Below are 11,551 nucleotides of genomic sequence, written 5' to 3'. Positions count from 1 at the left end.
TGTTGTACTATACTTAATAAAAATAAGACATCCCCTGAAAATAAGCCATAGTGTGTCTTCTTGAGGAAAAATAAATATAAGACAGTGTCTTATTTTCGGGGAAACACGGTATAACCTCCCTACAGCTACTCAATGTCTTCCTAATTATGCATCCAAGACTGTCATAGACTTTTTAGCCACAGTATCCTACAGAAACATACTAGGAACTTACATTGAGCTGATTATCTACCATGACCTCCAATTCCTTCTGAAGATGCTGCTTCCCAGGAACGAGTACTCCCATACTCCCTGAGAGTATGGCCTCCACTAAAGACAATAGAGGTCTATAGTTGAGACAAATGCAACATGATGTCTTTATTTTTTCTTTTAAATTTATAGACTGTGTAAATGGTGTTCAAAGGACATGAGGTATTAGTATCTTGGATTCTAAAGATATAAACTTTTGTAAAGGAGAAGTAAAGTTTATTATTTTAAGATGATCCTACTTTTTTTTTACTAGTTGTTGAAGAATTCTGTCTCTCATTGCTTGTAACAAGATTTGAAATTTGGGAAAGGGAGATAGTAATTGTGTGATATAATAATTGCAATGTAATTGAATTATAATATATTAGCACAGGGAATTCCAGTTTGTTAAATGATGTAACCACCATGAAATTAGCATTTAAGATAATTAACAACAAACCTGAATATACAGAGCCAACAATTCCTAAGTCTGGATATATTGGTCAAGTAGAGTAAGAAGCTATAACCATGCATCATAGAATGTCATTCAAGTTAATGGTGTCCAAAATATGCCCACCCATTGGCTATGAGGTTTTTTAGCTGAGATGAAGAAGAACTCTATAGGATTGAAGCTCCCTCCTCAATAAGTCTGACTGTTGTTGAATTGTCCATGTTTTCTTTCAGCCTTCTGTTCCTGCAGATCTCAGGTACCCTTCAGCATTCATGCAGATCTTACAGTTGTTGGACCTAACTAGGATTAGGTTGATCTATGTGCCAAAATGTACATACATTCAGGGAGTTTAGATCAGGCAAAAATGGTCACCATGATCTAACTCAATTTACCTAAAGAGATGCACTATGTCAGTAAGATGAATCTGCTCCTGATCAGCCCCAAGGCTGGGAAAGCCCAGATGCTCACCTCAGCCTTGGGACTATGATTTTCCGAGCCCCTGCCTCCTGACAGGGATATTTTTATCCCTCCACCCCCCCTCCCACCTGCAGACAGACAACCTCTTCCATGGTGCTACCAAACCTCACCCCCCATTGACCTATTAGCACCCCCCTATCTCACCCCGCCAAAGCACTAACACACATCCTACAGACCTGCTACGCCCCCAGCTCCCCCCAGTCCTTCCCACTGTTTCTCCATACAGACTTACTTAGATTGCATTCCTGGCATGACTCCTGGCAACAGGAAATGTGTATAAAGTGGGTACCCAATCTACAATTACACGGCTTAAAGTAAACTGCATGATCATAGATGGATCAGGTCCCATGAATGTGTACACATGCTTTCAGTTAGCACAGTCTTGAGAACCTTATTATAATATATGGCCTTTAGGTTAATTGGAGTTCAGTTAACTGCGGTCATCCAGTATATGCATGCATGTATATTATATATATGCCTTATAGACAATGTTTCATAGATTCATAGATATCCTATTTAGATAAAATGTGAAAGTTGTGTATTCATCCTAATGTATGAGCTGAAAAATTGTCATTTGTCAGAATGTATCAGCATAAGAATAACCTGTTTATCTGGAAAGGCAGGTCAAGACTTCCAAAACTCTTCTTCCCAAGCTTCTGGGGAGAGGCATGGGACAAGTGGTACATTGAGAGGCCAGTCCAAATCTTCTTTTAATTTTACAGCAACTTATTTCTCCACAAAGAGAGAAACTCATTCAAGCTTGATGCTCACTGGGTGCCAGATCCATGTAGAACTAACTGTAGTGCTCAGTGATCTATCCTATTCTCTTTCTGAAGTGTGAAACAGTAGGACAGACTTACAATATGCCATTGTGACTTGCCTTAATGAAGCTTACTTGTTTGTCATTTTTTCATATGCCATATCATATCTGCAGTGGGTATCATGGACAAATATTCTATCTATAAAACATGCTTAGGCATGCCAACTAGTGGCTGTCCATAAAGCCGAATTCCAGTTCCTACTTTGTCTTAATTATTAAAACAAAACTCAGAAGTAAGTCTATTTAACAATACATAGAGATTTGAACAGGCAACTTCCCTAGGTAATTATGGAAAGTTTTGTATCTAATTCCCTACACATACTGTGCAGAAAATGAATCCCATAAAATACAAATAATTTCTCCCTAAGCACCTGTAAGCTCTTTCTAATACTCAAAATTTATTTACTTCTGAATTTAAATAAATTTTAAAATTGCCACACAACCTCCAAGTGTGAAAATGCTTATGAAAATGTACTCTAAGCATATGCATGTCATCTGTGGAAATGATACCCTTGTGGTAAAATACAAAGATAAGCAAAAATCTGTGCTTATTAAACAGTTTTGACTGCCTCATCTGCATTTTGGTCACCAGTGCCCCGGGACTAGTTATATTGTTAAACACCTTAAAAAAACTGCAATCATAATCATCATCATTATCATAAATCAAGAGTGTACATACAGGTGTTACATTTATACTGACCTAACTAGGTCATTTAAATCATCCAAAAAATGATGCTCCCAGTCTAAATTAGTTCACCTGAATAGGTGCGCTAGCTTAGATTAAGACTGGGTTAACCTGATGTACAAAGGTTTTAACTCAATTTCACAAATGCTTGTCTATGTTTGCAGCACAGCCCAGCAATCATCCCAGTCCTGGGGCTACTCTAGTCCCACCTTCCTGACCCTGAATTGCCTATTGTTAGCCCCCCACCCCAGTCCAACTGGGCAACCCTCCCACACCACTCCCTAGACCTGCTATCCTTCCCTCCCCCCAGCCTGTTTTCCCCCACTCACAAGTTACTTGCACCAGTTTTCCCACATGGCTCCCAGTGAGTGGATGCATGTGCTGCTCCCAGCAGTGGTGAACTGCTTCCACTCCCAGCCTAGGGGTGCAAACAGAAGTGACAGTTTTCACCCAATCTGGCCACAGAAGGCAGTTTATAGCTGTGACCAAGTTCAAGTGCACAGCTGCAGATTGCTTCAAAAAGGGTTGATGGGTGAAAATCTGACCCCTCATTGCATGAGGTATCAGATAGAGACATTTCAAAATGTAGTGTCTTTTGTAACTTGTGTCTGTGGAGCTCCCAGTCTGTTGCTGTTTTCAGAATGGGGGTGGAGGGAGTTCAGTCTGGGCTCCAATTCACCCACCCCAACTTTCAGCACCAGCTGGGGAGCCCCAAGAATGAGCTCCATCTGCGTACCTTTCCCCCCTCCCATTCTGAAAACAGCAAGCACTGGCAGAGCCATGGCCATTGCTATAGGAATGTGGCTGCAGGCTCCCAGCCTGCAGCTAGATTCCCCTCTTCCCTGGAACCAGCAATGAACTTCTGTTTGGTCTGGGGTAGCACTGTAACATAGAACACTTTGCAGAAATCATTTTGAGTTACAGTTAGGAGCTGCACTTCTGTCTGCACCAATCTAGGCATCTTAGAGTATGCCATGTAGACCAAGAACAGGTATAGAAAACATTTGTTCACACCCAAGTATTACGTATAGATATTCAGAAGGGCGAACATGATTAAAGGGATGAATAAGAAGACAGTTTATTTTTTTTGTGCTTTGAACTAGAACGTTATTCAAATCTCATACCTAACTTTGTTCAGAGTAAGTATGTGTTTGATATGAAAATTAAATCCAGCCAGTGACACATAAACCAGAAGCACTGTGCTGCTCTTCAGAATGCAAATCTGAACTGTAATTTTTCTCTGATGTAATATTCCTGCTTTTGAGCAGAAGGAGGTGTTGGGGTCTTATAGGCCTTTTTCCTCTAGAGATGAAATTAGTGATGCAGACTCTGGATACTTTCTCAACATGACCTGTTTGTTTATATTTTTTATATTAGTCTTTGAACAATCATCTCAAAAAGTATTTGGGCCATTTTCTTTTTTCCAGAAGCTCAAGACAGCAATGCTGTTTATTACAGTTCCCTTCAATGATCCTTAAACATAACAAATATACATATACTTATATATACGGTGTATATATAAAATCAGAGTACAAATGGGGATGTATTCATAGGCATACCGGTAATATTTACATAATATAATAAAATGGCTTAGAGTACTATACAATAGATTTTAATCTTGCCTAGGGCAGGTAGGCTTATACAATTGTATTTGACCCTTCTTTAATGTTTCTTCCAATGCTCTGGTACAGAACCAACCCACATATAATTCAATTCACTATTACTTTACCCTTCAGTTAGAACAAACCTACAGTGAGCATACAAAGGCCACTCTGATGGTATCTTCTTTGATCTTCAGCTTGCTCAATCTACTTCCTACTGTGCTGGCTCACAATTTCATTTTAATAGTTAAGTAGTTTGGACATCATTAAAAGAACTGTGTCTGGAGGCAGTGATATGGCACTGATCAGTTTGTCAAGTAATTTTATAAAAAAAAGTTCACAGTTCTGCCCTGATACGATGTGAAGAAAATGTCTCATTAAAAACAACTTTTGTAAAATACTTTTTTCCCCAGTTTCAACTAAAAAAATGAGAATAATTTCTAGAGACTAGCTCTTTCTGTTCTAATGCATCATCATCCTTTAATCTCCACTACATCCTCCTTATTCCCTTTACTAGAAATCTATTAATATTGTGTTGCTCTGTTTTAATTTTCCTAGTGTGTTTAAATCTCTGTTCTCCAAAGGAACGGGCTGTGATGCAGGCTGAATATTTGCCCTTGCAAAAGAATTAGATAGAGTAAAATGTCCAATACACTTCATATTTCTGCTGACGGATATCTACAGAACTGACCAAATCTTTATGCTGGAGGCCCTAGTTCATATCTAAGGCTCAGCAGTATTCCCAAACGGAGGGTTTGCCCGCTTGCCGTACTTGGCAGGTGGGACGATGCTAAAGGTACTCTCCAAACATAAATATCAGATGAATCCTTATATAAAAGATGAGGAAGAATGAATGGCTGTCTAACGTGTGTGTACCCCATTTCCCCCAGTAACAGTGTGGCTAGGGCTCTCAAATCTGAGTTAGAAGACCTGTTTTCAAAGTCCCACTCTCCCTGATATTCTGAGAGAATCGTGTCACTACCAGAAAACTAGATATCTTGGGACAAGTCTTTGTCAGTTTGCCTGGGTGAATCTAGGCAGATCTAGGATTTTGTAAAAGGGAGTGCAGGAGTGGGTACTACCTACTTCAAGCTTCCTTTGCCCCCAACCAGGTGGCTATACCCCACAGTGGAAACAGCAGCAGGGGACTTTGGCTAAGTATAGACAGTCCAAAAGCCCAAGGCTGAATCAATTTAATCTTTCCAGGTTAGTTGAAGCTGCGTAGATTGAACTGATAAGCAAGTGAACAGACATTCACCTTTGATTCTGGAAATGCAGCCACCTCCCTGCAGTGGCTCAGGCCTGAAGGAGACAGCTTCGGCCAAGGCTAGCCACCCTATGAGGGGCAGATTTCCTGGGGAAGTACAGAGCATCCTGGGATGCTGGGGGACTGTGAGTTAACTTGAATCTGGAGGGGATCTGGGACAGAAGTTCAATAAATCAATTTAACCTAAGCCAGTTAAGTCTAATACTATATCTATCCAGGTTCATCTTAAACTGATTTCAGCCATTTTTAAAGTGGTTTATGTGCACTGAACTAAGGTAAAAATCTTCCCTCCCTGCTCTACTCAACGATACTTCCCCTCCCCTCCTCCCCTCTCTCTCCCCAGCCATTTCCTGCTAGTGTCCCTGATATTCCTGAATGCCAGAGATGGTGGGGGGCAGGGGAGTTGGCTACCAGAGCTGCTCCTATCCTGCTTCAGCCAAGCTGCATAGGGAGTTGGAGTGTACTATGGACAGCAGCAGTGGCAGGCTGGTCCCCCTCCCTCGCGCCTGATCCCAGGCTGACAGGAGCACTAAGCAGAGTACAGAGGCACTGAGCAGAGAGGGGGAATTTATCTGCTGCTGTTGCTGCTATCCCTGGTTGAGGCCAGCTCATGGTGGGAGCCTGGTGTGGGGCAGGACCAGTTAGCAAGGATAGCAGAAGCAGTGCTAGTGGTGCTTAGGGGAGTTGGTGGGGTGGGGAATGGAGAGGATGGGACACTACAAAGGGGAAAAGAGGGGGGATTCCTACTTTCTTCAGGGAGCCAAGTGACCTAACTTGGGATTGAAGATTCCACCAGGTGGCAAGGTGCCTACAAGTTAGGCATTGCATTGCTTATTATTGCAACATCAAGTCTCTGTGATTCTAGACCCTAGCCCCGTCTATGGTTATAAATGGTCAGTGGAGTGCTGCTTGCCTGTTTACCCCTTTCCCTGCTGGAGTGCAGAGGCATGGAACTGGCTGACAGAAAGAGTGGTAGTAATTTTCTGGTTTATAGCAGCAATGGTATGAGAAGAAAAGTGGAGAGGAATACACATTTTAAAGAAGTTTCACTGTCTTTTAAACCACTGCATTTTTTTATAGGACTTATATTTGGCTGTTACATCGCAAGCAGCAATTCAGAAGCACATCTGAGGGCAATGATCTTTGAATTTAAGTAAGGTATTTCTCATTAGACTGAGTCTCAATCTGCTCTGGGCAAACACAATTATATATTTTTTCACGTGAAACATAAATTTACAACATGTAAATCCTCTTACTTACTCCTGTCATGTGATATGCATCTAATGACAGTGAGAGATAGAAGTACTCATATTTACAGCCACAATTCAATGGCAGGCAAAAATGTTAGTGGTTTAGCTTACTTCTATAAAAGGGCTGCTGCTCTTCTGGGAATTTGCATTGCATCACTTTTCAGCCTACATGTGCAAATGATATTCCTTATAGGTTATTTGCCATTTTAATTATGTGTATGTTTATGCATGCAAACCTATGGGGCATAAATGACTATGTGCAAAACTGTGCACTGAACATTGAGGCTTGAGTCTCCATTGTTTTTTTTTGGGGGGGGGGGAGGGGGTTGCATTTAAATATCTTCTTTACACATCCTAAGACTTTATCTGTTTGTCTCTTGGATGGAAGAGCATAAACTTGATGATCAGGGAATTAAATGAAGTTAAAGGATAATGAATATCCAACAAATGGCATAAGAAGAAACTAATGAACATTAAAGGATGAAATAAACCAAAAGAGTTAATCTGCAGTTAATTATTTTAATTTAGTTAAAACCTTGCATAAGACTCATTCTTTTGGATAGCATGACTGGAATTAGATATGTAACTTGATAATAAATATAATCCCTGCTCCATCCTTTAAGATTTCTACTTAGTTCACCTGGAAGTATCATATCTGAAATAACAGCAGTCTACAGTTGTGTACATATGGGTTGAAGTACAAATGGATGTATGTCATCAATTTCCCACCCTGAGAAAAAAAAAGTAAGACAAAACCACAGAGAATAACTCTTGCCTTGGTATCTCTTGAAATAACAGATGAAAAAGGAAATTTGAAAGCAAAACGAAAAGATAAAGAAGCATCAGCCGCTCAACCCCCTTAGGTATTATACCTTCCAGTGTGCACCATCTGACTGACACACTTCTCCATATGCCGAGGAGGAGAAAGCACTATTCCCAACTAACCCACAATTATGCCTTCATTATTTCTTTTTAATCTCCTCAGAGTTCCCATAGGGCCTCATATTTGGTTAGATGAATGTCCCTGCAACAGACCAACATAGAAAGCTCTGAATCTAGAAAGAAAAAAGCCCCTTAAAGTTATTCAGTAGAAATTTTATTCTAACATACTTTTATTTTATATTTACTTTCCTTTTGGTTCTATCATTAAAATAAATTATTTTAAGTCTCTTTTTTTATTTTCTTTTTTACTGTTCAAAGTTGAACAAAAATGATAAATTTATTGAAGGACTTTTCATTTTTGTTTTTAGAGGAGTGTGTAATTTATTGCTGTAGTGATTTTTAGTTGTAATACAACTTAAGGGATTCCTCCCACTTCTATTGAATTCAATAACAAAATACCTGTTCTGAAGAAGTAGGCCCTAACAATTTTATTCAATGTACTTTGTTATTTATTTCATATTCAGTTCCATGTGGAGCTGAGATAAAACATGACAAAGTATTTTTGACTACCTATTCTATGTGTAAAGTTATTTTGCTCCAGGGCCCAAAGTACAAGCAGTATAGTATTAATATGGTTAAATTGCTACAATTATGTCTTACTTCTATATTACCTTTGATGTGATATTTTGCAAATTGTTCTATGTAGAGTTATTTTGCTATGCTTACATTGTAAATGCCATTTTCTGATGAGGTACTTTGAGATGTATATAATGACTTATAATAAAGTTTATGGAAGAATCATAAATAAGAAATTAAAATGTTATACATTGTAATGATTTTTTGTATTGTTCTCTGTACCACCTGTCCTACTTGTCTCTATATGAACATTCTTTCTTTTGCACTTTAAACTTTGCTTTAAAGAGAAGTTAGTGCTTAAGGCTGTTAAAAGGACAGTATTGGAGTCCTCCTTTTCTCTGTCTGTCTTGTCCCATAAGCAATGGCAGCAAGATGTTGCTTGCAAATATTGTAAAGCTGTATAGCATGTGCAGCTCCCACTCACTTCAGTGGCACCAGTGGGGTTACTTAGCACCTCTGGAAGCCTGGCCATATGCCTTTTATCCTGATTTAGAAAGCCACTTCCCAGGTCAAACAAGGTCCATCAGGATTTGAGAGCCCTAACCACGCTGCTACTGGGGAAAATGGGGTACATTCAATTCCTGGCTTCAGTTAAGTGTCCAGCTAATGCCAGCTGTTGTGATGTGTTCTGTGCAACAGGTCCTAGTGAATGGATTGATAGTCTACGGTCCTAGTGAATGGATTGATAGTCTACCTTAAAAGAACCCATAATGACAACTTTGTCTCTAGAAGGCCATGCTAACTTTGAATCAACCAGTGATGCATGTGGGAAAAGCTCTGCTGGTCATCATGCACCCCCAACCCCAACTGAGTATTCAGTTCTCCTAACACCTGGCATTTCTCACATCAAAATGAAAAGCTGGAAACAATATTGCAAACGGACAAGTGGCATAAAGCCATGTGTGTACCTTTTCTGGTTTTGAACAATGTTAACTAGAATAAATGTGCGTGCTACACAGAGTAGGAGAACAGCAATTATGAGAGATTGCAAAGATCACATTTCTGTACTTCCAGAAGTTTAAAGAAAATAATAAAATAAAAAGCAAGACTGTGGTTGCACTACTAAGTGGAAACAGGAAAGCACTTCTACTCTTGAATAGGGTCATATGCAACCTTTTACTGTGGCTTGTAGATGAAGGCTGTAGAGACGACAATAATAGACTGAGAAAGAGGGTGTTGAAAATTGATCTGTGAATGATAATTTGAAAAATAAGTTGCCAGTCCCAATAACTTTCTTAAACCCACATCTTTCAAAGCACTTTAGCTATTTTTGGAATGTTATGAAATTCATCAAAAAGTGCAATCAGCTTTGAAAGCAATAAAATAAAAATCAGCTTGGCAATTAAAGGCCAGTTTAGATCTTTTTTTAAAGAAAAGAAACTAACAGAAAAAAACCCACTACCCTCTTTTATCTCAACAGAAAGTTTGTAATGACTTCTTTAATGGAAGTAGTCAGTAGCTATCAGTAATTTTCATATTTCATTAAGAATAATTGTCTTGGAGAAGGTGCTTTACTGGGTTGTACCTTAGTAAAATTTCTGTTTTAATCTTTTTACTGAGTTAAGGCTGTAATTTTAAGTATTTGAAAGGAATTTTCTCCATTTAGATACATGTTGAAAGAATTAAGTGCAAGTCAATAAAATCAAGACATGTTTATTAGACCATAAAAGTATTTCAGACTCTATTGCCAATGTGGCACACTGCTAACAAAGAAAGAATCGAGCCTGATGGGATAAAGGAGCCTCACATCTTTTCAAGCCATTCATATGAAAGGGAAAGAAAAGAGCAGTCTTTACTTGTTCTGTTTCCTGGTACCCTACAGCTCTGACTGATACATAGGATGATGAGTTAAAGCCATTAACTTATCACCCTATGTACCTGACATAGATTTACTTTGCAGTTGGGCACTGACATTGAACAGTGAGGCCACTTGCCTGAACACACCTAGTAGAAAAAAAAGATCTGGATGGCACACAGATGTATTCCTAAGCAACTTGCTTTCTGGGTCATTTTGCACTTCTTCCTTTGTATTGATTTCATAGATGTCATAGACATTAGGACTGAAAGGATTCTCATAACATCATCAAGTCCAACCTCCTGCCCCAGGGGCAGAAAGTCAGCTAGGGTGAAAGGATCCCAGCACGATAAGCATCCAAATGTTTCTTAAAAGTATCCAGAGTAAGTGCTTGCACCACCGCTGGGGGGAATCTCTTCCAGGCCTTGGGGGCTCAGATAATAAATAAGTTTTTCTTTATGCCCAGCCTAAAACAGTCTTGCAGGAGTTTGTGACCATTGGACCTTGTCATCCTTTGTGTGCTCTGGTGAGCAGGTGTTCCCCCGGATCCTGATGCACACCTCTGATGTACTTACAGGCTGCCACCAGGTCACCCCTGAGCCTGTGCTTCTCCAGGCTGAAGAGTCCTATGGCTATTGGCCTCTCTTCATAAGGCCTGTTCTCTTGCCCTCTGATCATGTGTGTGGCTCTCCTCTGGACTCTTTCAAGCTTCTCAATGTCCCCCCTGAATTGTGGAGCCCAGAATTGGACGCAGTACTCCAGCTGCAGCCTCACCAAGGCTGAGTACAGCAGGAGGATGACATCTTGGGTCTTGCTCGAGATGCATCAGTTTTGTTCGTTTTGCCAGCTGCAATATCTCATTAGTGGCTCATATTCATTTTGTAGTCAATCATGACCCCCAAGTCTCTTTCAGTTGTGATGCTAGCAAGTGGAGCACTGCTGAGCCTGTAAGGGTGATGAAAGTTTTTTTTCCCCCCAAAAAACTTGCATCACCTTTTATTTGTCTGTATTGAATGCCATCAGGTTTTCATCCACCCACCTTGCAAGCCTATTGAGTCTGGCCTGGATCACCAGCCTATCCTCAAGTGTGTATACTCCTCCCCAAAGTGTGGTGTTGTCAATGAACTTAGCCAGTTTGCTTCTGACACCAGAGTCCAGATATTTATAAAGACATTAAAGAGTACCTGTCTAAGAATGGAGACTTGGGGGACACCACTGGTCACCGAGTGCCATGTTGATTCAGTTCCATCAACTACCACTCTCTGGGTCTGACCTTCTGTTGTCCCTTTGGCAAGCCACTGAGAAGAAGGGTAGCAAGGGGCTGGACATTTAGGCTGTTTTTCAGAGATTCATTTAAATATGGTGCGTTGGGAGGAGGAAGGAGTGCTGCTGCCTGTCGGGGAAAACCGAAGGATCGGGCCCCAAGGTCACGGTGGGCCGGGGTGGCAATTAGATACGGACAGGT

The sequence above is a fragment of the Crocodylus porosus genome, unplaced genomic scaffold (assembly GCF_001723895.1).
Source record: "Crocodylus porosus isolate Cpor-Errol unplaced genomic scaffold, CroPor_comp1, whole genome shotgun sequence".
Classification (NCBI taxonomy): Eukaryota; Metazoa; Chordata; order Crocodylia; family Crocodylidae; genus Crocodylus; species Crocodylus porosus.
This window is presented reverse-complemented; position numbering follows the sequence as displayed.